The 27253-nt window shown below is 50.2% G+C and overlaps 1 protein-coding gene across 1 annotated transcript in view; it reads right to left on the bottom strand.

Annotated features, from left to right (window-relative positions):
* The window catches only part of ZNF423 (zinc finger protein 423), a 399039-nt gene that overhangs the window by 361243 nt on the left and 10543 nt on the right, over nt 1–27253 (bottom strand). The window lies entirely within an intron of this gene.

Below are 27253 nucleotides of genomic sequence, written 5' to 3'. Positions count from 1 at the left end.
GATGGGGGCACAGAGGCAACAGTGTGGCGGCACAGAGGCGACAGTGATGGGGGTACAGTGGCGACAGTGTGGGGGCACAGAGGCGACAGTGATGGGGGCACAGAGGCGACAGTGTGGGGGCACAGAGGCGACAGTGATGGGGAGCCCTGGGGCGACAGTGATGGGGGCACAGTGGCGACAGTGATAGGGGCACAGAGGCCTCTGGGAGGGTCTCTAAGAACCCCAGCAGGGCTGCCGGCAGACCTGCCCCCCCCAACCTCCCGGGACCCAGAGATGCTGGCATTCTGGACGCTGCAGGGCCAGGGCACTGATTCCACCCGAGTTTCCGAACTTGGGTCACTCATACACAAGCTTCGCCAGCATTGCCAGACTCTTCTATCTCTCACGCTAGTCTCTTTATTTTCAAGTTTTCATTCTGCTGGCTTGCTTTTAATTTAAATATGTCCATTTTTTGTTTTTAAAAAAGGAGCAATGTTTTTGAAATAAAAAAACCCAAATGTTCCTTGTCATATGAGCAAAGCAGGCCAAGCATGGCAGTGAAGTGGGTTAGGCTGCCATCTGGGACACTGCGCCCCAAGCTGGAGCATGCGGCTAGGTGTTTCCCCTCTGCCCGCTCTGACGCACACTGTACCATGGGAGCCAGCAGATAACGGCTCTGGTCATTGGGGGCTTGTGACCCACACGGGAGACCTGGATTGACTTGCTGACTCTCAGCTGAGCCCCGGCCCAGCCACAACTATTGTGAACATTTGGAGAGCAAGTCAGTGGATAAGCCTGCTCTTTCTCTCCCTCTCTCTCCCTTTCTTCCGCTCTCCTGCTCTATTTTTCAATAAAAATTAACTACTTTTTTTTTTTTTTAAGGAAAGTAACTGGAAAACATAGAATCCAAATTGAAGATCTTCAAGAATACAGCAAGCTTATACTCTGTAAAAGGAAAGGGAGCCAGGGGCCGCCACCTGTGACACGAGCATCTAATCCAGATGCTCCACTCTGATCCAGCTCCCAGCTAAACACTGGGAAGCTGCAGGAGATGGCCATGTGTTTGGGTGCCCGACACCCATGTGGGGGATCTGGATGATGTTCTAGGCTCCTGACTTTGACCTGGCCCAGCCTTGGCCATTGCAGACATTTGGAGAGTGAGCCAGTAGATGGAAGATCTCTCTCTAATAGCCTTTCAAATAAATAAAAATAAATCTTAAAAAATGCTGAGTCATACACACAAAACTGCGAAGATGTATTTAATTAGCTCAATGTAGCTATATTCACAATGTATACTTATTTCAAAACATCATCTTGTACATCATATATTTAAATTTTAAAAGATGGCTACCTGCAGAGGATACCTGGCACCACAACAGAGGACAGAACTAACCAATCAACTACTCCAGCCATGTGTTGGCAGTGAAAAACTGGGCAAATGGAAACTCTAAGATGGACTATGTCAATCAGCGGATTCTGCAGCGACTTCATCGTGCTTGGAATGCGAGACTGACAGCAGTTCATAACTGTTGAACTATCAAAACCACTTGAGCAAGACCCTCAGAGCATGCCCCACATCAGAGACCTGGGATGGGTGCGAGGCTAGGTGGGGCTTCTCCCTTTATCTCCCCATTTACTCCAGATACACAAAAAAAGATGATGTGGAAATTTAAAACACAAAAACAAAACAAAACAGCAACAACAACAATAAAAAAAAAACAAAACGAAGAAGAAAAAGAAGATGGTTTTGGGGCCGGTGCAGAGGCTCAACCTGTTAGTGTCAACATTCCATGTGGGTGCCACTTTGTGTCCTGGCTATTTCACGTCCATCCAGCTCCCTGCCTGTGGCCTGGGAAAGCAGTTGAGAACAGCCCAAAGCCTTGGGACCCTGCATGCACATGGGAGACCCGGAAGCTCTTGGCTCCTGGCTTCGGATCAGCCCCGCTCCAGCAATGCATACCAGATCTATCAGATGTCTGCCATCAAACCCCACATTTCCCACTCCGCATCCCTTGTTGGACCACTTCCTAGATGTTAATTTCACCATTCACCAATAGCCTGAATGAGACATGAGAGTTTATTTAAAGTTACAAAATATTTTCTTTGGTAAAAGATTCATACTATCTATCTATCTCATAGCAGAAACCAATTTTGCCAAGGTGCATTTCTATCTCATAGCAGAAACCAATTTTGCTTCTTAATCAGTAACAATTAAGAACCATTAAAACTGGCCCTAACCCTTGCTCTGTGTAATTGAGAAGATAAGCTAGCTGAAAGCAAAAGACACTCCCTTTGCTTGCACAGTTTAGAAATGACCTACAACGTTGGGGCTTTTGCGATCATGCCACACTACTACTAGCTAACCCTCTGGCTGCAGTGCCAGCATCCCATATGGGCAACAGTTTGTGTCCCAGCTGTTCAATTTCCTATCCAACTCTCTGATAATGGCCTTGATTGGAAAGCAGTGAAGGATGGCCCAAGTGCTTGGACCCTGCAGCCATGTGGGAGATTTAGAGAAACCTCCTGGCTCCCAGCTTCAGATTAGCCCAGCTCTGGTGGTTGCGATTATTCGGGAAGTAAACCAGTGGATGGAGGATCTCTCTCTTCCTTTCTCTCTCCCCTCTCTTGCTCTATAACTCTTTCAAATAATAAATAATATTTAAAAAGAAGCAGAAATGACCTACAGTGTCCATGAGCAAAGAGGCCTGGTGGAGGAGATGAGTGCACTTCCACACTCCAGAACAATCTGCCATCATTAACAACAGGCCTGGCATGCAACCATTTCCTAGCTGTAATGGAAGAAAGACTGAGGCAGAACAGTGTCCCATTCATGTGTGAGCTGTGTGCACTTGCTTATGAGTAAACAACTACAGGGGAAGACATGAGAGGCAGTGAAGCAAAGAAAACAGAAGAGAGAGAATGACTTCCGGTATGCCTTGTGTCTCTTTTGCATTTTAAAAACACAGTTATTTTTTTCCCAAGGGAGAAAGTAAACTCACATCAAGAAAATCTGTGCTAAAATGAATATATGAACTATCTTCCAAACCTGAAGACAAGCCACTGCTCTAATCTTGTCTTACGAAATTCTTTACCAGGTGATAACAAAGTATTTCCCCTGAACATGTCAGTGATCCATCGAACACCTGCGGCTGTCCCTAGAAGTTGGTGGGTATGTATGCGCAGGACAGGGCTCAACAGTCTCTGGGGAGATTTGTAAGATGAGACAGGGGCCTGGGCTCAGCGCCATATCCTAGTGGCTAAAGTCCTCGCCTTGAATGCACCAGGATCCCATATGGGCACCGATTCTAACCCTGGAGGCCCCGCTTCCCATCCAGCTCCCTGCTTGTGGCCTGGGAAAGCAGTCGAGGATGGCCCAAAAGCCTCGGGACCCTGCACCTGCGTGGGGGACCTGGAAGAGGCTTTGGGTTCCCAGCTTCGGATCAGCACAGCACCAGCCGTTGCGGTCGCTTGGAGAGTGAATCAACAGACGGGAGATCTTCCTCTTTGTCTCTCCTCATCTCAGTATAACTGACTTTCAAATAAAAATAAAACAAATCTTTAAAAAAAAAAAAGATGAGAGAGGGGCCTGGGCACTCCCCGATGCAGGATAGGCCCCAGTTGTTGTGGGCACTGTGGGAGTGAACCAGTAGATAGAAGATCTCTAATTCTTCTTCTTCCTCTGTCTTTTAAATAAGAATAAAAGTAAATCTTTTTTTTTAAAGATTTATTTTTTATTACAAAGTCAGATGATTCACTCCCCAAGTGAGCGCAGAGGCTGGTTCTGTGCCGATCCAAAGCCAGGAACCAGGAACTTCTTCCAGGTCTCCCACGCGGGTGCAGGGTCCCAAAGCTTTGGGCCGTCCTTGACTGCTTTCCCAGGCCACAAGCAGGGAGCCAGATGGGAAGTGGAGCAGCTGGGATTAGAACCGGCGCCCATATGGGATCCCGGCACATTCAAGGAGAGGACCCTAGCCGCTAGGCCACACCACCGGGTGCCATAAATCTTTTTTTTTAAAGGCTTTCTCTTGGTCTCTTCTCCGTATATCTGTCTGTCCAATAAAAATAAAATAAATCTTTTTTTAAAAATTTATTTTATTTTTATTACAAAGTCAGATATGCAGAGAGGAGGAGAGACAGAGAGGAAGATCTTCCATTTGATGATTCACTCCCCAAGTGACCGCAACAGCCGGTACTGTGCCGATCCAAAGCCAGGAACCAGGAACCAGGAACCTCTTCCGGGTTTCCCACACGGGTGCAGGATCCCAAGGCTTTGGGCCGTCCTCAACTGCTTTCCCAGGCCACAAGCAGGGAGCTGGATGGGAAGTGCGACAGCCAGGATTAGAACCAGTGCTTAGGGCCCGGCGGCGTGGCCTAGCAGCTAAAGTCCTCGCCTTGAACGTGCCGGGAGCCCATATGGGTGCCAGTTCTAATCCCGGCTGCTCCACTTCCCATCCGGCTCTCTGCTTGTGGCCTGGGAAAGCGGTTGAGGACAGCCCAAGGCTTTGGGACCCTGCACACGTGTGGGAGACCTGGAAGAGGTTCCTGGTTCCCGGCTTCGGATCGGCGTGCACCGGCCCATTGCGGTCACTTGGGGAGTGAATCATCAGACGGAAGATCTTCCTCTCTGCCTCTCCTCCTCTCTGTATATCCGGCTTTCCAATAATAATAAGTCTTTAAAAAAAAAAAAAAAGAACCGGTGCCTATATGAGATCTTGGCCCGTTCAAGGCGAGGATTTTAGCCGCTAGACCACGCTGCCGGGCCCAAAAATAAAATGAATCTTAAATAAATATATAAAAATAGAGGGGATGGTGTGTTGGCTCAACACGCTAATCTTCCACCTCCAAGCACAGGCATCCCCTTGTGGGTGCCAGTTTGTGTCTCCACTGCCCCACTTCCCATCCAGCTCCCTGCTTGTGCCCTGGGAAAGCAGTCAAGATGCCCTAAAGCCTGGGGACTTTGCACCTGCCTGGGGGATGTGGTAGAAGCTCCTGACTCCTGGCTTCACATTCTTCTCTGGCCATTGCAGCCATTTGGGGAATGAACCAGCAGATGGAAGAGCTTTCTGTCTCTCCTCTATAAATCTGCCTCTCCAATAAAAATAAAGTAAAGCTTAAAAAAAAAGGTACCATATACGAGACAACTACACCCATGCTCCAGCTTCGCCCTGCTCCTGATCTCGGTCTGCTGTGAAGGTACACTCTGCAAGGCAGGCCGGGCTGATTCCAGCAGCTGAGTTGGCCACACTCATGGGACAGCAGGACCGAGTGCACTCCTGGCTCATGAGTTTGGCCTGCTCCAGCTCTGGCTGCCACAGTCATCCTGAACTAAATCAGAGATCTGGACTTGTGACCTTGGGCCTGACTGAGCCCGGCCTGTTGTGCGCGTTTGGGGTGTGAACCAGCAGATGGGCACACTCCCTCTCTCACTTGCTCTTCTCAAATCAGTGAATAGGGGGCGGTGTGGCTCAACAGGCTAAACCTTCACTTACAAGCACTGACATACCATATGGGCTCCGGTTTGTGTCATGACTGGCCCATTTCCCATCCCGCCCTATGCTTGTGGTCTGGGAAAGCAACAGAGGATGGCTCAAGTCCTCAGGCTCCTGCTCCTATGTAGGAGGCCCAGAGGACGCTCCTAGCTGCTGACTTCAGATCAGCTCAGGTTAGGCACTGTAGCCATTTGAAGAGTGAATCAGCAGATGGAAAATATTTCCTCTCTTTCTTTCTCTCCTTCTCTCTGTGAATCTCTGTTTCAAATATGAACAAATAAATCTTCAAGAAAAACAAATCAGTAAATAGGGCCCGGCATAGTGGCCTAGCAGCTAAAGTCCTCACCTTGAACCCACCAGGATCCCATATGGGTGCCGGTTCTAATCCCAACAGCCCCACTTCCCATCCAGCTCCCTGCTTGTGGCCTGGGAAAACAGTCGAGGACGGCCTAACGCCTTGGGATCCTGCATCCATGTGGGAGACCAGGAGGAGGCTTCTGGCTTCAGATCAGCGCAGCTCTGGCCATTGTGGTCACTTGGGGAGTGAATCATCAGATGGAAGATCTTCCTCTCTGTCTTTCCTCCTCTCTGTATGCCTGACTTTGCAATAAAACTTAAAAATGAATAAATAAATCTTTTAAAAAATTTAGTAAATAAATAATAAAGAGATTTTCGCTGTAAGCCTCTGCCTAGTTTGCTGTGTACCTAAGCAGATGTTACACTGCTAGGAGAAAACCAGCCAATAGCTGGCAGGCGCTCTGCGCCTGGTTAATGCCAGATTTGTGGTAACTATACCTGCGTGCCAGCATAGTTACCTATCCTATTTTTTTTTTTTTAAGATAAGTGAGATAAGTGGGGAACGCAAGGAACACCAGGTCAGGACATATCTCCCTGGTCCAGGCAGAGGCTAAGGATTGCCCAGGGAGGGGAGTTTAAGGAGGTACTGGAGTGGGAGTAGCTGAGGGCATGAGGGCATGTTGGACAGGGAGGAATGACTTCTGGGGTCTTCCACAGACCGGGCAAATACACTAGCAGGTAGGTAAGGAGCCTGACACAGAGTGGTTTAGAGGGAGGGAACCAGAAGGCATGCCTGGGTCAGGCCAAGGCACACACCCACATGGGAGACCTGGGCTGGGCTAAATAGCATCACCTGCTGCCTGCTGGTACACATAAAAGCTTGGGGGTGGGGAGCACGCCTGGCCACAGTACCCACCTACAGGTGTTGGAACAGGGGGGTTATGCCACATCAGTCTGCACCACAGTATCCACCAGAATGCAAGAAAAGCAGATCTGAGGACAGATTCTATAGGGACTTGTGGGCTCACCTCTGGGACTGCAGAACCCACTGGTTGCACAGAGGACTAGGGGTGACGATGGACCAACCCAGGCTGGCCCATGAAACTCACCAGACAGGAACCCACCTGATACTCGCAGGAGCCGGAGCTGGGACAAAGCTACGTTGGGCCATGGCTGCAGCACCTGCCAGCACACATGAGATGTGCGGCTGAGAGTCAAACCTGGGAGCTTCCCTGCCAGGCTGCAGCTCCCACTGGGGAGCACAATAGTCAGGGCTGGGAGCCGGGCAGGCCAGGCCAGGCCAGGCTGCAGGACTCACCAGCATTTGTGTGGGCCAGGTCTGGGACAGATTGGGCTATGCCAGGCTACAGCACCCACTAGTATGCACAAGAACCAGGAGAGGGCGTGGGCTATGCCTGACTGGGCTAAGTTGCAACACCTGCTTGCGAGAGTTGAGACTGCAGGTAAGCCAGGCCAGGTTGGGTTGAAGCACTCATCAGCACACGCAAGATCTGGGGCTGGGAATGGTGCTGGTAGAGGAACTTTAGAGACTCCCCTGCTGGCTGTAGCTCTCACTGGTGAATGTGAGAGCTGGAGTTTGGGCCAGACTGGGCTGGGCAAGGTTGCAGCACCTGTCAACATGCATGAGGGTTGGGATTGGATGCAGGCCAGGCTGGGCTAGGCTGTGGCACCTACGAGCGAGTGCCAAAATGGGTGCAGGTTAGTCAGACTAGGCTGCAGTATCTACTGGTGTGTGCCAGGGCTGGGAGAAGGCCATGTCAGGCTGGACCACAATACCCACTAGCACACGTGAAATCTAAGACTGGGAGTAGGCCTGGTATGGGAACTTAGGGAATTCCCCTGCTAGGCTGCAGCTCCCATTGGTGAGCTCAAGAGCCAGGGCTAGAGGCAAGCCAGATAAGGCTGGATTACAGTACCTGTTGACATGTGCGAATTGGGTCTGGTGGCAGAATGTGCTAGGTCAGTCCACACTGATATGAGTGAGAACCAGGACGGGGTTCAAGCCAGGCCTTATTGGACCATAGCACCCACCAGTTCACATGAGGGTTGGGCGTCAGCCAGGTGGGCTAGGCCACAGTATCTACTGCCAAGCATTGAGACTGGATGTGAGCCATGTCAGGCTGGATAGCAGTACCCCCGGCAGGCACAAGATCCACGGATGGGAGCAGGACTGGTGGGGATACTGTGGATACTCCTATGCTGGGCTGCAGCTCCCACTGTTGATCATGAGAGCCAGGGCTGGGGACAGGCCAGGCTAGTCAAGGCAGGGACACCTCTTGGCATATGTGTAGGCTGGGGGCGGGGTTTGGGATTAGCTAAGCTGCAACACCCATGGGTGTGCACAAGAGCCAAATGGGATGCGAGATAGACCAGGCTAGGCCACAGCACACACCAGTACTCACAGCCAAGGCAGGCCTGTTGAGGGTTGCCCCTACTAGGCCATGGCACCTGTTGGCAGGCTTGAGGATCAGGACTGTGCTGGACTGGACTGTTCTAGGCTGCAGCACCCATAGCTCATGTGAGAGACAGGGCTGAGATGTGGAACTGACCAGGCAGCTACATCCACTGGTGTGTGCATTAGCTGGTGCGGGTGACACCAAACCTGACCCTGCATTGAGTGGTACACACAAGAATTAAATCTTAGATCACCCTAGGTGAGGTTTCTTGGGGGAGGGGGCTCTCCAAATAGATGGCTGGACTCAAATCCCAGCCATTGGGAAAATCACAGGATCTGTGGTCTAACTTTGGAATACACGTATCAGGACAGGAACTCCTCAGTTGCTGATGCCTGTGCAGTGGATAGAGTGCCCAGACGCACACGGGGAACATGACAGTCAGCTCATCTAGGTCAGCAGGTGATGTTCAGTGCCTCATCAGAGGATGGAAAGCAGAATAGGTTAAACCACTCTCCTGGCCAAGCTTTGCAACATGTTCCTGAGCCTGTGGGATGCACTAAATGAACCTGGGTAGCCAGTAAACCTTGAAAGATTTTCTCAGCTCTGGTACAATGAAGCTGACAGCATCTCAGAATTATCAAAACCACTCAAGTAACACCTTTGGAACACTCCTCCCCATATCGGCGTTGCTAAGGTGTCATCAAAGGACTGTCCCATATCCTCCTGATGCTGATGTGGCTTGAGAGCAGAGATTGGCTTCCCACCCTTTCCCCACTGTGGATACAGGAGAAAGACAATTTGAAACATTTGTTGCACCCACTTTTCTCCATACCTTAACCTTCCCCACCTTAACAGGAGACCCACATAGGCAAGCACCCCTCTCAACCATGTAAACAATATTACAAATAAAATAAATATATAATAAAGAGAAAGATGTTACATCTCAGGTAAAAGGGAGAGAAGGACCAACCTCATAATCAAGTCAGGCGAGGTTTTTCAGTGATGTCACTAGGCAAAAGCTGGTGGGAAACAGGGTTTGTTGATGCCTGGGAAAAATCTACGAACATGTGGAGGACACCACCTGACCCAAGTGCCCAGGACCAAACCCTCCCAGCAGAGCAAGGGCTCCAGGTTGTGCCTTCCAAAATGATGCAGCAGGAGGAGTAGGCACCACTTCCAACATGACACCCTGGCCAAAAAACCACAGCCTGCACTTCATCAAGCTTCTAGACAGAACTTCCAGGATCTGGAAGTTGCAAGGAACCAAGGAACTACCTGATACCAGGAGTTACCAAGCTGACCAATCCAGATGAGGGACACTCCATCATGCAATTGGCTTGGGCCCAAGGTCAGTTTAATGAGGAAGGAAAGAAAAAAAAGAGTTAAAAGGTGGGCAAATGGCGTAGTAATGTAAGCCTCCACCTGCAGTGCCAGCAGCCCATCTGTTACAGCTGCTCCACGTCTGATCCAACTCCCTGCTAATGTGCCTGAGAAGGCAGTGGAGGAGGACCAAAGTGCTTGGGCCTCCATACCCACATGGGAGACTCAGAAGAAGCTCTGGCTCCTGACTTCGGATCAGCTCAGCTCCAGATATCGAGCCTATTTGGAGAGCAAACCAAAGGAAGAAGAGCTCTCCCTCTTTCCCACTACTATTCTGCCTTCCAAATAATAATAATAATAATAATAATCATCATCATCTTAAAAGAATAAAAGAGAAGGGTCTCAAGCGATGGCTCAATGGCTAAATCCTCCCCTGGCAAACACCAGGATCTCTGTGGACACCGGTTCGTGTCCTGGCTGCTCTACTCCCATCCAGCTCTATGCTTATGGGCCTGAGAAAGCAGCGGAAGCTCTCCCAAACACTTGGGACCCTACACCCTCGTGGAAGACCTGGAGGAACTTTTGTTCTGACTCCTGACTTTGAATTGGCATAGCTCTAGCTATTGTGGCTATTTGAGGAGTGAACCAATGGATGGAAGCTCTTTCTGTCTCTCCTTCACTGTAAATATGCCTTTCCAAAAAAAAAAAAAAAGGCAAGAAGATTATTTTTTAGATTGAAAGGAAATTAAAAACACATAAACCCCAAATACAATACATAAATCTAAATTTAAATGTGGTTTAAAAGGAAAAAGCCATGAAACGTAAGTTGGGGGCAGTTGGAGAAATTTCAATATTGGAACTGGACTACTATGACTTTAAGATATAATAATGTTATCCAGCTCTGTAGGAGAATGTGTCCATCCTTAGGGAACATGTAAGGTATTTAAAGAAGAGATACTAAGAACCCTGTAACTTACCCTCACGAGTAAGAAAAACACTGACTTTCATCTGAGTTAAAGGCAGGGTGTTGTAGTTGAGTGGTAGCATAGCTGATGGGGCCTGTCTGTGATGCTGGCATCCCATATGAGCACCGATTTGGGTCCCAGCTGCTCCACTTCTGATCCATCTCCGTACTAAAGCTCCTAGAAAAACAGAAGATGATCCAATTGCTTGGGCCCCTGAACTCTAGTGGGAAACCCGGAAAAGGTTCCTGGCTGCTGGTCTTGACCAGCCCTGGCCATTGCAGCAACCTGGGGAGTGAACCACCAAATGGTACATTATTTCTCGCTCTCTGTCTCTCCTTCTGTCTCTCAACTCTACCTTTCCAACAAAATAAATAAAAGTTTTACGTTTTTTGAGGAATGCCTTAGAAAGAGGCCCAGTGTTAACTGTTGAAGCTATTCAAATTTTCTTTATATTTAAAATGTTTCACAAAAAACCTAATCAACACAAAATACAAAAGGACCTAAACGCACCATGGTTCACAGGATAGGACTCTACAATAGAGGAAATAATCTCTCTGAGATCTGGGGACACCTCAGTGAAGTGTGGATCATGGGAAACAGGGCTGTGCATGTGTTAACTTCCAGATGTGACAGACATGCCTTACCCATGCACAATGGTGACGTTCAGAGGCAACTGGGTAAAGGGATATCCTGGCACCATCTCTGTAGAGTTCCCATAAACCCAAAGTTAGCTGCAAGACAAAAAAAGTCTCAGGTTTTTGCTTGGGTTTCTAACACGTCCTCCCACCACCTGTGGCCATATCCCAGTGTCTGTAACAATGACCTTCCACAAACAACTAGTCTGGCACAGAAACACTGTAGCAGTGAAAGCGCCTCCCTGGGCCCACAGTGCACAGAGCAGGAGCCCCACCTATGGCCTGATGCCAGGGCTGGGGCCTTGGTCCTTGGCGTGACGTGAAGCCGCCTCCTGGGGCAATGACCGCCTTGTCCTCCAGGCGGCACAGAAAATGTCTTATTTGGCAAAGACAGGGCTGAACTGCCCACTACTGCAGTGCTGGCTGCAGCTGCACTGCCAAGGGATGAGCAGGTGCTGTGCCTGCAGCCAATGGGTCCACGCAGCCTACCCAGGCAGGATAGGACTAAGCCAACCACGGCACTAGCGGGCAGATGTCTGTGCCGTTCTTGGAGTCTGAAAGATTTCAGTGAAGTGCAGCTCTTCCATCAGGAAGGGCTTCACCTCTGGATTCACCTGACCTGTGACCACTCCACTCTGAGTGTCTACAGCTGCCCAATGCCCCCCAACTCCTTCAAGGAAACACTGCAGATGAGTGATCTGAAGGGTCGGTCTTTTGCCAAAGGGAGGACATGGTTGAAATCCAAGCAAAAATCTAAGACTTTATTTTTTGAAGCAACACCGCCAGGATGCCATTGGTGGGCTGCTGGGAGTGTGTGGCTAAAAGGAGAGAGCAAGGTCACGGCTGGCCTGGCTGCTAGGCCGCCTCAGCTCTACCAGGTACCACTGTGTGACCCTGGGCAGGTTAACCCCTCACTCTGCGCCTTACACCCACCTAAAAGACAGCGGTGCTGCAGTCTCTAGTTCTCAGGGTTGTCAGCTGGATGAAATCACATTCCTGTGTGGCCGGCACAAATACACTTCTAGTTTCCGCTTCCATTTTGTGAAGATTGCCCTGAATGATTGTCCTGGATTTGCGGGGCCGATGGCCTATCAAGACACCGGGAGGCCCCTCTGCAGGGTCAGGAAATCTCCTTATGCCCTTGTAGTCTGTCAGACAAGGCTTTTGGGGTGAGAGGAATTATAGGGGTCCCCAGGAGGGTGGGGTTCACTGACCTGGGCCTGCTCCCCATCTTGTCACCAAGTGGTAAATGCACCCCGCCTTATACCCATGAGTACCATATTCTCAGTGCGGGAGTCCTTAGTAAGGGTGGGTGGGTCCTGGGGCGACACCTGTCTGACGATGGCATCAGGCAGGTAGGCCCATTGGGAGCTGGCTGGGCCCCGGGAGCTGGCCCTGCAAAAGGTATACCCAGAATGTGCTCCTGTGTCTGCCTCCTTGACCCCGACATGGCTACACCTGTGTACACGGGACTCCTGACCATTGAGGCCACCCATCCCTAACTGGGGACCTGCCACGAGCAGGCTGGCACAAACCTTCCACCCCCCCCACTGTGACTCTGCCTTGAACATCATTTAAAATGACTAAAAATGAGTTTCTGATGCAACCCCTGCCACAGCACGGGCAGGGGTTCACCTCACAGAAGCTGTTTGATTCCAACTTTAAACCAGCATGAAGTGGGAAGGGTAGTTAGCCTAGTGGGGAAGCACTGCTTAGCATGCCCAGACCCCACATCGGAGCCGGAGGAAGGCAACAGGTGGTTGCCTTCTGTAAGTCAAGGAGGATTTCGGGTACCTGGGTCCTTATCACCCACGTGTGAGACCTACATTGAGTGCCTTACTTCTGGATTTGGCCTGACGCAGCCCTGGCTGTAGCAGGCTTTTGGAGAGTGCACCAATGAGTCAGAACTCCATCTCTAAAATAACTAAATATCCCCAGGACACATTAAAATGGCTTGAAGCCTTGTGACCAACGTGACCTGCAGGAAGGAAAGATTGGGCCAGGGGCCCGCTTTAGGCCGACGTTGAAATTTCAGCCTCAAACCCCAGTGCAGAATCCAAGAGAACACGAAGGAGCTCCCAGCTGTGCTCCATCCAGGCTTCCTAGGCCTGAAGGCCTAGAAACCAGGTTTGCCAAATGCCTGCCAGGTCCCCGGCCTCCAGCCCCAAGTGCAGCCTCAGCTTTTAATCCACTGCCCTGGGGGAGCAGCCAAAGTAGGTCAGACCTGGAGTGAGGGCAGGGGACTGCTCAGAGGCCTCTGGCTTCCTCTGCCCAAGCTGCGCAGGATGGAAGGCAGTCTGTGAGATGGGCCAGGTCCACCCCAGGAAGGAAGAGTGTGTGAGAGAGAGCCCAGCTGTGCTCCTGTGCAGGGCCGTGTGGCACTCAGGGGCGCCTTGAATCTAGCACACAATACTCCTGGCTGAAAGGGCATGCACACCCTCCCAAGGCCCTGGATACGCAGGCACGATTCCATACAGTCACCCTCAGGAGTCGTTAAACCTGCCCATCATCTCTTGGCTCCTTCTGTAAGTCAAGCAGGATTTCTAGTGGTGTTGGGATGCCACTAACACTGCTGAATCCTCAGTTGTCCCCATTTGTGTATTTACTTATTTAGTTGGAAGGCAGAACAGCAAAGAAAAGAAGTGAGAGATCTTCCATTCGCTGGTCACTCCCCAAATGCCCACAGCAGTTGGGGCTGGGTCAGGCAGAAGCCAGGCACCTGGAACTCTAGCTGGGTCTCTCACATAGGTGACTGGGGCCCAAGTAGATGAACCCTCTTCCACTACATTCCGAGGCACATGAGCAGGGAACTGGATCAGAAGCAGAATAGCCTGGACTCAAACCATTGTTCCCGTAGGGGATGGCAGGGTCCACAGTGGCAGCTTAATTGGCTCTGTCACAACACCAGTAGCAGGAATACAGGGGAAACAAACCCGGGGCTTCGGCTTCGATGACTTTGTAACTTAGTAACATTGTGCTGCGTTCTCTCCCGTTCGCTCAATCGCTCTCCTTCTCCTTTGTATTGTACAGCAATTGGCAATGCTATCCTCTTAAGAAAAAGTTCTAGCATTTTCTTTCCAGAGTTGATTCACAGCATTCGCAACAAGGAAAGAGTGGGGGAAAGACTATGAAATAATAGACCTGCATGTGGGTGAGCCATAACACATATTCCTGCCCATTGCTACAGCTTGTGTTACCCTAGGACCAGATGAACTATGCCATCTGAGATACTAATGAGCAGCTGCACGTGACTGTGGTCATTTCCAAGAATTAAAATTCACCGACTCTTAAAGCTCAGGTCTTTGGGGGGGGAGGGTATAAGCCACATTTCAAGCACCCAATAGCCGCAGGTGGCTGATGGGCTTCTGCAGAGAACAGCGTAAAGTACGAACCTTTAATCATCACGGAAATTCTACAGGCAAGCGCTGGTCCAGAGCAGTACTTCCAGCTCACCTGGCGGTGGCGCTAACAAGCCTGGCTTCTCCCCAAGCAGCAGAGGTTTGACAGGCTGGGGAGGCAGGAATCCCCAAGCAGCGGGCTTCCTGGAGGAGTCTGCAGGAAGCAGGGCACAGGGAGACCCTTGGTGCTGAGCAGTCCTGCAGAGAACAAAAACCAACATAGAGAAGGATAGCCACATGATGACCCCAGGTCTTGTCGCCTTCCCCCAAGGCATCCTTCTGAGTGCAGGAAGAGGCAAGGCAGAGAGTAGCATGCCGGCTCTACCAGGCATAAGCCTGGGCTCTGAGCAGCTCTGCCAAATCTGTTTTTGCTACAGAATGCCCTCACAGGCTTATGCCAGCCCACGTGAGCCGGACGCTACAACCAGGCGTGCTGTCTGCTCACAACTTTCCCATTTTTCAAAGGATCTGAGGGTGAACCAAGAAGGGGCTTGATGCAGCACACACGCCCAGGAGCAAGGAGACCCTGGTGTCCTTCAGGGGTGGAGAAGAACGGGTTCCTAAGACATAGGCAGCCAGGGTGAGCCTGGCAGGACGAGGGAGGAGCAACAGTAGCCATGCAAACTAGCCTATATGGGTGCAGAGAAAATGTATACCTGGATTCCTGTTCATTCCAAAGCTGTCAGAGAAAGGTCAAAAAACGCAGGGAAGGGGACATTTGGCCCAGGGGCCAAGCCCTTGTGTGGGATGCCCACATTGCGCGTCAACGGGCTTGGATTCCAGTCTCAGCTCTGCTTCCAATCCCAGCTTCCTGCTAGAGGCAGCAAGTGCTGGCTGGAGTACTTGCGGGCCTGCCACCCAAGTGGAAGACTCAGCTGAGTTCCCAACTCCCTGCCTCAGGCTGGCCCAGCCTCAGGTGTGCCAGCAATAGGAGAATGATTCAGCAATTGGAGCTCGCTCGCTCTCTCCTTCAAATAAGCAAGTGGCAAATGAGGTTTTAAAAATGCAAAGGAGGGGGCCTGGTGTGATAGCGTAGCAGTTAAAGTCCTCGCCTTGAACGCTCCAGGATCCTATATGGGTGCCGGTTCTAATCCCGACAGCCCCACTTCCCATCCAGCTCCCTGCTTGTGGCCTGGGAAAACAGTCAAGGACGGCCCAAAGCCTTGGGACCCTGCACCCGCGTGGGAGACCCGGAAGAAGCTCCTGGTTCCCGGCTTCAGATTGGCTCAGCTCCAGCCATTGTGGACACTTGGGAATGAACCATCGGACAGAAGATATTCGTCTCTGTCTCTCCTCCTCTCTCTATATCTGCCTTTGCAATAAAAATAAATAAATCTTTTTTAAAAAAACATGTAAAGGAGGCCCAGTGCCTAGTGGTTAAAGTCCTCACCTTGCATGCGCCAGAATGTCATATGGATACCAGTTCATGTCCCGCCTGCTCCACTTCCCATCCAGCTCCTGGCTTGGGGCCTTAGAAAGCAGCAGAAGATGGTCCAAAACCTTGGGACCCTGCACCTGTGTGGGAGACCCGGAAGACACTCTGGCTCCTGGCTTTTGCACAGTAACACTAACTATTGTGCTCATGAGAAAGATACCGGCTCTGCCCAGCATAACCCCCTGCCCGCATCACTGGTCAAAGCTGTGTCTGCACTAGGCCTCCCCAGAGGGTGGTGGATCTATTTGGGGTCTGGGTAAGAGGCCATCTTCCTGCAGGGACTTCACTGGGACTTCCTTCCCACCAGGGCAGAGTGAAGCAAGCCCTCAGAGGGGCCTGTGCCCCAACCCCCACTCGGGGACAGGAGACAAGCCTGCCTGAGACACTGGGAAGGTGGAGATCAGAGGGCACAGGCAAGTCTTGGGTTCCCAGGCTGGGACAAAACTCTTCACCATTGAGAGCCAGGAAGGGCTAGGACACCACGTGCGCCAGGTCCCACAGAAGCATAAAGTAGTGCCAGGGGCTCAAACAGTGCCTGATCAGATGCCTGCAGGCATGCTGTTAGATGTCACCTGGCTCCTCCCAAGGGAGCAAGTCCGGTGTGATGAACTCATTAGAGCAGCAGGCTCCAGTCAGGCCTATAAGCGGTGCATAAAGGGATTCCACCTCCCTGGGCAATCCGAGTCTCCCGGTCAGGGGCAAACTTGCACTGGAAACCTGTCACTTTGTCACAGACCAAGTCCACAGGAACAGGTCCTCACTTTGGGCAGATGCCACTGAGAAAACAAATCCTGGAAACCACTGTGGAAACTGGACTGTGTGCACTGAGAACTCAGCCTGGGAGACACTAACAGAGCCAGCATCCTAGTGGGAGAGGTCCCATGGAGCACCCAGGGGCACCCACAGAGGCGCCAAGCCTCTCTTCTGAGACCTTAACGTTCATTAAAAATGAGGAAACCTAGGGCTGGCATGATGGCTCAACTGTCTAATCCTCCACCTGCAAGCACCAGCATTCCATATGGGTGCTAGTACATGTCCTGGTTGCTCTATTTCCCATCCAGCTCCTTGCCTATAGCCTGGGAAACCAGTGGAAGATAGCCCAAAGCCTTGGGACCCTGCGCATGCGTGGGAGACCTGGAAGAGGATCCCGGCTCCTGGCTTTGCATCGGCTCAGCTCCAGCCATTGAGGCCATTTAGGGACAGAACCAGCAGATGGAAGATCTCTCTCATTCTTTCTCTGCAACTCTGCCTTTCAAATAAAAATAAATATTAAAAGAAAAAAAAACCTGGGTCTGGCGGCGTGGCCTAGCGGCTAAAGTCCTCGCCTTGAATACGCCGGGATCCCATATGGGTGCCGGTTCTAATCCCGGCAGCCCTGCTTCCCATCCAGATCCCTGCTTGTGGCCTGGGAAAGCAGTCGAGGACGGCCCAAAGCTTTGGGATCCTGTACCCACATAGGAGACCTGGAGGAAGTTTCTGGCTCCTGGCTGCTAATCAGCACAGCACCAGTCGTCGCGCTCACTTGGGGAGTGATCATCTTCCTCTGTCTCTCCTCCTCTCTGTATATCTGACTTTGTAATATAAATAAATAAATCTTTAAAAAAAAAAACCCTGTTGTGTGTTAGGTTTTAAGTTGGTGGATTCCGCTCATCCTGAGAAAAGGAACATAATAAAACTGTACAAAAATAAAACCCAGTCTACATGTTCTAAGGTGAATCGTGTCTTTAAAGTTCTAACACAGCTCAGCACCCCAGTCAGATGCTTCCCCTGAAAGGGACCAGGGAGAGTTATTTCCGTCTTACCTCCTTAACTCCTAACGAGCAAGCTGAAAAGTCACTTCTTTAAGGAGCTTGGCTTATAACTGCACAATCCTCCAAAACCTCCAAGATTAGGAGCTATTTCTTCACGTGCACTTCGCACTTAAAAGTAATCTTATAAATGTCTCAATTCACAAAAGAAGGAAACAGAAGACCAGGAAGGCAGACTGGCGGGGGAGTGCAACTACCTCCAGCATGTCCCTGAACACATGCAGGCCACTCTGGCTAAACACCGGAACCCGGACCAGCACAGTCAGCTGCCCAAGAACTTTCTGTGTGGATGTTTATCAGGAGGGGGCTGCCTTCCTGGCAGGACTGTGTTCATCATCACCTCCAGGTTATAGAAGCACTCTCTGGCTAAACAAATGTTTGTAAAGTTTTCTTTCACCCATGACAAGGACAAAAGGACTTTCTGGGGTTTCAGGTGGAGGAAGGGAAGGAACAGGGTCCGTCACCTTCCTGTTGAGGTGGTCTCTTCTCTGGGGAGTCCAGGAGCAGGCCCGGCCCTGCCCCACAGGACAGGCCCCTGTCCCTCCTTCAGTGGGAAGAGGAGGCACCGAATGACTGGCAGCACGAGGTAGCTGGGACGGCACTTCCAGGCCTGCAGCCCTCCAACAGGTGCCCACATATCACCGTTGCTCTCCAGGGAAGCACAGAGCCTCTGAAAGTCTTCCATTGCCAGCACCAATGCATCCTCCAGGGGGCACATGAGGATGTACTGGGGATGAGAAAGCGTCAGCTTTATCACCCAAGCAACTCTCACTTTTAAAACACATTTCCAGGAGCAGGTGTTGTGGCACAGGGAGTTAAACCGCAGCCTGTAATCCTCACATCCTATGTAGGCACTGGTTCAAATCCTGGCTGCTCTACTTCTGATTCAGCTCCCCGTTAATGCATCTGAGGAAACTGCAGAGGATGGTTTCAGTATCTGGGTTCCTGCACCCACCTGGGAGACCCAGATAAAGCTCCTGGCTCCTGGCTTCAGCCTGGTCCAGCCCCAGTTCTGGCAGCCATTTAGGGAGTGAGCCAGGTAGTGAAGACTTCTCTCTCTTTCCCACCCTCATAACTCTGTCTTTCAAATAAATAACAAATCTTTAACACACACACACACACACACACACACACACACACATTTTCAAACAGATGAAAACAGGGGTGCATAGGTATAGGATAGTGGAGGACGGCCTGCTTCTTGGGGTTCCCGCACCCTGCATCTCAGAGTGCCTAGGTGTACGTTTCAGCTTCTTCCGGATTCATAGCAGGCTCTCTGGGGCGCAATAAGTGATGGCTGAGGCCGCTGGGTTCCTGCCACAGCACACAGGAGACCTGGATTAGGTTCCCAAGCCCCAGCTTTGGCTCCGCTTGGCTACTGCAGGCACTTTAGGAGTGAACCAGCAAGCACCTCTCTACCTCTCAAAAATATATTAAGTAAATATTGGGGAGGGGGAGCAGTACTGTGGCACTTTGGGTTAAGCCATCACCTGCAATGCCCAGCATCTCATATGGGTGCGGGTTTGCATCCAGGAGCTTCTTCCAGGTCTCCCACACAGGTGCAGGGGCCCAAGAGTTTGGGGCATCCTCCCTGGCCACAAGCAAGGAGCTGGAAGGGAAATGGAGCAGCCAGGATTAGAACCAGTGTACAGTCCATGCAAGGCAAGGACTTTAGTCACTAGGCTATTACACCAGGCCCTAATGCTCCAGTTTTAATTCAGCTCCCTGCTAATGCACTTGGGAAAGCAGTGGAGGACAGCCTGAATACTTGGGCCCCTGCATCCACATGGGAAACCCAGATGAAGCTCCTGGCTCCTGATTCCTGGCTCCTGACATAGAACTCAGCCCATCCCAGCCATTTGGGCACTGAACCAGCAAATGGAAGATTTCTCTCTGTGTCTTTTGAGTAAAAAATAAATATTACATGGGCCCGGCATGGTGGCCTAGCATCTAAAGTTCTCACCTTAAACGTGTTGGGATCCCATGTGGGTGTCGGTTCCAATCCCAGCAGCCCCGCTTCCCATCCAGCTCCCTGCTTGTGACCTGGGAAAGCAGTTGAGGACAGCCCAATGCTTTGGGATCCTACACTCGTGTGGGAGACCTGGTGGATGTTCCTGGCTCCTGGTTTCGGATTGACTCAGCACTGGCCGTTTGCAGTCACTTGGGGAGTGAATCATCGGACGGAAGATCTTCCTCTCTGTCTCTCCACCTCTGCTTGTATCTGACTTTGCAATAAAAATGAATAAATCTTAAAAAAATAAATATTACAGGGCCCGGTGGCGTGGCCTAGCGGCTAGGGTCCTCGCCTTGAAAGCCCCGGGATCCCATATGGGCGCCGGTTCTGATCCCGGCAGCTCCACTTCCCATCCAGCTCCCTGCTTGTGGCATGGGAAAGCAGTTGAGGATGGCCCAATGCATTGGGACCCTGCACCCGCGTGGGAGACCCGGAAGAAGTTCCAGGTTCCCGGCTTCGGATCGGCGCACCAGCCCGTTGCGGCTCACTTGGGGAGTGAATCATCGGACGGAAGATCTTCCTCTCTGTCTCTCCTCCTCTCTGTATATCTGACTTTGTAATAAAATGAATAAATCTTTAAAAAAAAAAATAAATAAATATTACAGATATTTTTCCAAACAAGAAAAGAGGGAAAATAGTTAAACTACAACTTGTTCAAACCTGTGTCAGCCTTCAGTACAGACATTGTCCACTGACTCCAGGAACTGGCACCCCCAACAACAGGTGCCTTGAAAGATTTCAAAACTCAGGTATGTTCTGTTCAAAATTATAACACATGACAGCTTGGTTTCCCATTTCCATACAAACCCTCATTTCAATAATAGCTTCTGGGTGAGCTTACTGGGAGTAGGGATGGGACAGTCGTATATGGGATGTGTGTCACTGAGAATTCTTATGTCTCAACAAATCTAACTTTTAAAAAGAGTATCATGCCATCCAGGAAAATTATAGGAAAAAAAGACAAGATCTCTAACCAACTGAGGTAAGCATGATTCAAGAAAGAAGCACTTAAGATGTAATTTTTTTAATTAAAATTTTTATTGCGAAGTCGGATATACAGAGAGGAGGAGAGACAGAGAGGAAGATCTTTTGTCTGGTGATTCACTCCCCAAGTGACTGCAACGGCTGGTGCTGTGCCAATCCAATGCCAGGAGCCAGGAACTTCCGCCGGGTCTCTCACGTGGGTGCAGGGTCCCAAAGCTTTGGGCCGTCCTTGACTGCTTTTCCAGGCCACAAGCAGGGAGCTGAATGGGAAGTGAGGCTGCCGGGATTAGAACTGGCGCCCATATGGGATCCCGGGGCGTTCAAGGTGAGAACTTTAGCCACTAGGCCACGACGCTGGGCCCATAAGATGTAATTTTTTTTTTAAGATTTATTTATTTTATTACAGTCAGATATACAGAGAGGAGGAGAGACAGAGAGGAAGATCTTTCATTCGATGATTCACTCCCCAAGTGAGCCGCAACGGCCGGTGCGCGCCAATCCGAAGCCGGGAACCAGGAACCTCCTCCAGGTCTCCCACGCAGGTGCAGGGTCCCAAAGCATTGGGCCGTCCTCTCCTGCTTTCCCAGGTCACAAGCAGGGAGCTGGATGGGAAGTGGAGCTGCCGGGATTAGAACTGGCGCCCATATGGGATCCCGGGGCGTTCAAGGTGAGAACTTTAGCCACTAGGCCACGTCACCGGGCCCAAGATGTAATTTTTAAAAATGCATTTCCTTGCAAGGCAGAGAGAGACCAAAGAGATCCCATCGCTGATGTACTTCTCAAATACCTCTCAGGACTGGGCTGGACTAAAACTGGGAGTCAAAATCCAGGTGTCCCATGTGGGTAACAAGAACTCATCCACTCCAGGGTCCACATCCACAAGATTCGGAGTGAGGAGCAGAGCAAGGTGTGAACCAGGTGCTCGGATATGGGGCAGAGGCATGTTAACTGCTGGGCACATGCACACCCTGGCAAGGGAACAGTGCAGCAAGCGCTGCTGATCTTGTCTACCTTCAAATGTACACTCCATGCACTGTGCAGACCAAGCACAGCCTGATGTGCTGGCAGGGCTGTGGGCTCCATTACCACAGCTTGAGGAGTAACCCAACGCTCTGAGATTAGAAAATGTAAGAACAGGCTCTGCAGGGCGGGGCGGGAGAGCAGGAGGCTCCATCTACCTAGAAGCTTAAATATGATTGAGAGCAGTTTTCTTGTGATCGCCAACGCGCACACATCCCCCCAGCCTCCCCCAGGTTCATCTGCTAGGAATCAGACTTTCTGAAAGTTTAATCTTAGATGACAGCCCCTTCCCTTGTCTAACCAATACATCATCAGGTTTCTGAACAAATTCCGGACCCCCAGAGCACTACAGAGCCGCCGTGGAGATGACAGTACTTGACTAAAGCCTAAGCTGTATTTGCGAAGGTTCCATTCAAGAAGAGATATGGATATTTGTTTGCCTTCAGGCTCTGAAGTTTCACTGCTTGACTATTTTAAATCTATCTCAGCTTAGGAGCAGCTCCACCTGCTGTGTGTGGCAGCCATGTGCAAGCACAGCTCGCTACAAAGCGTTGCCCCAGACAGCACAAACAAGGCTAATTTTACTAAAATGCATGCAGCTCATATGAGAGACAAAATGTTCTTTTTATTTACGATCTAATTTCAGTAATTAAATTCACGGATGGCGAATGACATATATCCCTATTAATACTCCTCTGGACATGAAAAGGAAAACTATTTTCTGAATTTGTAATGTGTTAAAAATAGATTGCATGCCTTTTTGAAGTAATGCTTTTTTTGTAGTATTCAACAAATTATTCAACCTACTTACTTCAGTAATAATTTCCTAAATGATCTTGCTTGAATGTAAACACTTAAGTAACCAGACATAATTAGTCCTTTTCACAACCAGTTTGAATTAAACTGTTCTCCAACTCCACTCTGGGAGACTGGGACATGTAATTATTGGAAATATGTGTTCCTTTATAGTTTCACAACTTATGAATATGGCACCAATGAATCAGACGTATAAATCAGCCATTGAGGAGCAGGTAGTTAGCCTAACGGCCAAGACACACATGCTCCAGGCTGGCACGTTGGGTTCAATTAGATAATCCTCTGAGTACAAACACCAGCATCCTGTACGGGCATCAGCTTGTGTTCGGCTGCTCCACTTCCCATTCAGCTCCCTATTTGTGGCCTGGGAGGGCAATGGAGGATGGCCCAAAGCCTCGGGGCCCTGCACTCACATGGGAGATCCAGAGGAGACTCCTGGTTCCTGGCTTCAGATCAGTCATCGCAGCCATTTGTGGAATGAGCCAACAGATGGAAGATCTTTATCTCTCCTTCTCTCTGTAAATCTACCTTTCCAATGAAAAGAAATAAATCTTTTAAAACCAACAAAAAAAGACACCCATGTTTCACATCCAAGTAACCCAGTTCAATTCCTAGCTCAGGCTTCAGCATTCTTTGTAATTCAGATCCTGGGAGCAGTGGTGACGGGTCAAGTCATTGGGTTCCTGCCCCCATGGGGGTTCCTGCGGCTCCCAGATTCCACTCCAGTTCATCCAGTACCACTGCAAGCATTTAACATGCATCCATGGAAGACAGCTTGCTGTCTATTTCCCTGCTTCTCCAACAAATAAAAATAAAACAGAACTACATAAATAAGCCACTGATCACCTTAGAAAAACCACACCTTCACAGCAAGAGCTGACTGGGTGATGGTGGGCGACAACTCTGTAGATGCAGAATAGGCGAAACAGTGAAAACACAAGCTGGGCTGGCATTGGCGTTCCTGAGACAACAGAGACACATGGTCATCATGTCCTTCTTTTCAGGTCCAATGTTTGGATGAATGACCTAACAATCCTGCATTCACTTTTCTGTGTTCTTGAAGCTACACCATGGCAGAGAGGCAGCCCCTACTCCTCAGCAGGTCTCTTCCCAAGGAAAAGTCACCCAGTTTAGCAGTGAACATCCTGTGCTACTAAAGAGACACACCTGGATGGGCAACCCAGGGGCTGCTGGAGGCCAGGTGCTGCCTGCTGCTGCTCGCCTGGCAGGGGCAGAAGGCAGGGTGGGCTTCACATCTTGCCCAGTGCCAGGCATGTGGGAGGCACTTAATCCCAGGACTAAACAGGATAGAACAACCAGAGCTTCTGCAAAAGCCACGCTTGTCTGGACAGGTGTGCAGGGAAGCTGTAGAGGTGGCTTCTGTGAGGTAGTCCGCCCCCTACGGGAAGCAGAAGGGGACAGCAGTGTAAGGGACCAGGGCTAGGACAAGTGCCATTCCCGGTCTGCACTGGCTACCTGGGCCGGGGCTGGGGTCAAGACCGAAGCGGCAGATGTGACCAGGAGATGAATGTTTCTGCCCGTGTCGGCACAGCCCAGGGAGGGAACAAGCTGGGTGAAGGCATTATCAGTGACTAGGAACAATGTCATGGGTGCTGCCTCCTGGAAAAGCCAAAGCCGGTAGGCAAAGGTGTCTGGGGGCTAGAGCTGTGGCATCACAGGTAAAGCAGCTGCCTGCAATGCCCATATCCCATGTGGTGCCAGTTCAAGTCCCGGCTGCTCTACTTTCAGTTCAGCTCCCTGCCAATGTGCCTAGCAGAGCAGCAGAGAATGGCCCTAGTGTCTGGGGTTCTGCACTCACACAGGAGACCTAGATGAAGCTCCTGACTCCTGGCTTCAGACTAGCCCAGCTCTGGCCATTGCAGCTATTTAGGGAGTGAGGCAGAGAGTGGAGGATCCCTCTTTATGCCTTAAAATAAAATAAATACATTTTTTAAAGAAAAGAAAAGAAAAAGAAAAAGAAAGGGGAAGGAAGGAAGGAAGGGAGGGAGGGAGGAAGGGAGGGAGTGTCGCTGCCCTGCAGCATTGGACTTGTTGCATGGAGACGATAATAACACACGTGGACTACTGACTGATGGTCAATAGCCGAAGTCAATTAGTGGCAACAGACTTTATACACTGAGGGCCATATGGGATAAGGGAGGAGGTATTGAACTTATCAACAAAGCCCATCAACTGTTTCTATACTTTTATTTGGAACTCCTTCTGTTTTGTTCATTCTACCTAGTGTTCTCATTCACATGCTGTCCACTCAACTGTTCTCATACAAATGATATCCAATCAGTTATACAAAAGGCATCCATTCGGTTGTTCTCACACAAATATTATCCAATCAGTTGTATCCTGTGCTCCCTGAACTTCCAGGGTCATCATGTCCTCCTAAAAGTTCGCTTTTTAAAAATATTTATTTAGGGCCCGGAGGCGTGGCCTAGCAGCTAAAGTCCTCGCCTTGAACGCCCCGGGATCCCATATGGGCACCAGTTCTAATCCAGGCAGCTCCACTTCCCATCCAGCTCCCTGCTTGTGGCCTGGGAAAGCAGGAGAGGACGGCCCAAAGCTTTGGGACCCTGCACCTGCGTGGGAGGCCCGGAAGAGGTTCCTGGAGCTGAGCCAATCCAAAGCCAGGAGCCAGGAACTTCTGGGTCTCCCACGCGGGTACAAGGTCCCAAGGCTTTGGACTGTCCTCAACTGCTTTCCCAGGCCACAAGCAGGGAGTTGGATGGGAAGCGGGCTGCTGGGATTAGAACCTGCATCCATATGGGATCCTGGTGGATGCAAGGTGAGGACTTTAGCCACTAGGGTACAAGGTCCCAACATTCAGAAATTTTAAAGCAGAAAAAATATTTATACATACATTTAAATTTGTTTGATACAGAGATCTCCTATTTGCTAGCTCACTCTCTAAATGTCTTAAATGGACCCAAGATGAGGCCAGATCCAAGACCCGGTAGCTCAGTTCAGGTCTCCCATACAGGTGTCAGGAACAGAACCACTTGAGCCATTGCTGCTGCCTCCCAGGTCTGCACTGGCAGCAGGCTGCAGTGAGGAGCCAAGGCAGGTTTTATACCCAGGCGTTCAGAGGTGGGACATGCCCACCCATGGCGGGAGAGAGCTAACATGACAGCTCTAGATTGATTTAATTTACTTTAAAATACTTATTATTTTGAAAGTCAACAATACACAGGAGTGGGAGACAGGGCGAAGAGAGGAATAATGAGTGTTAGTTATTTAAAAAGATGATAGAGTTCTAGTTCATAGATATTACGATATTATTACACGCAGCTAATTCCCACAACCTGGTTCTTTACCGTGAGCTGAAATTACCAGATGCAACGAGGTATCTTAGGAGGTTTATTCCAATGGGGCAGGAACAGGGTAGAGGTGGTGAAGATCAGGAAAGAAGGGGAGAGAGGAGAGGAAAGAGAGAGGGAGAGACCAGAGAGACCAGAGAGCGAGCCGCACCTGGGGGGGGCCTTTTGTCTGCCAGGTGTAGGGGGCGGGGATTGGGAGGGATTGGGGGCAGGCCCCAGGGGATGATTGGTGAGTGGGCGGGGTTGGGGAGGGGGCTGGGATTCAGATTGGGGTGGGATTCAGGTGGAATGCCAGGTTACATCTGATTGGTGGATAGCTAGGTCGGCGGGAATTTCGTGAGGTGTGAGGAAGAAGGAATGGCGACGGGTCCAGGGAGGGATATTGGAATGACTCCTTACAATGAGAGCAAGAGCGAGAGAGTTTTTTACCTGCAATGTCCAAGTAAAGTCACCCTGGATCCGATATGAGCTCAAGTCCTAGTCCTGGCTGCTCCACTTCTGATCCAGCTCCCTGGTTTGGCCTGGGAAGGCAGTCGAGGATGGTCCAAAGCCTTGAGACCCTACACCCATGCAGGAGACCTGGAAGAACTTCCTGGCTCCTGGCTTCAGACTGGCGCAGCACCGGCTGTTGTAGTCACTTGGGGAGTGAATCATTGGACGGAAGATCTTCCTCTCTGTCTCTTCTCCTCTCTGTATATCTGACTTTGCAATAAAATAAATCTTAAAAAAAAAAAAAAAAAGTCGCTGCTTTTGACACCAGCATCCCCTAGGGGAGCACCAGCTCCATGTCTGGATTGTCCACTTCCAGTCCAGCTCCTGCTAACATGTCTGTGGAATCAGTGGGAGATGGCTGGAGTATGCAGGCTTCTGCCTTCCATGTTGGGGACCCAGATGGAATTCTGAGCTCCTGGCTTCAGCCTGGCCCAGACCTGGCTGTTGCATGCATTTGGTGAATGAATCAACAATAGAATGTCTCTCTCTCCCCCATCACTGCCTTTCAAATAAATCATATATATATATATATATGTGTGTGTGTGTGTTATTATATATGTGATGTGTACATATGTGTATCATACATATTTTCATATATGTGTGTGTCATTATTTCCTATTTTTCTGAAAATAAATTTGAGAAAACAACAAGAAAATCAAGAGAAAGGTTCACATTCATAGAGGAATAGCCCACTCGCTGTCATCACACAAAGAACTGACCCTGGATGACATGAGTTGAAGGTTAATTACTATTCTGGAATGGAGAGGGAGGAATCAGCCCTAATTTACCATGACAAGTCTCGGCACCAGACTGACGACGGAGTGAGCAGCAGATGCCCCCGGGAGCTATAGAGGA

The sequence above is a fragment of the Ochotona princeps genome, chromosome 16, assembly GCF_030435755.1.
Source record: "Ochotona princeps isolate mOchPri1 chromosome 16, mOchPri1.hap1, whole genome shotgun sequence".
In the NCBI taxonomy this organism is placed as follows: domain Eukaryota; kingdom Metazoa; phylum Chordata; class Mammalia; order Lagomorpha; family Ochotonidae; genus Ochotona; species Ochotona princeps.
The sequence above is the reverse complement of the archived record's forward strand: the minus strand, read 5'-3'. Positions and strand labels throughout refer to the sequence as shown.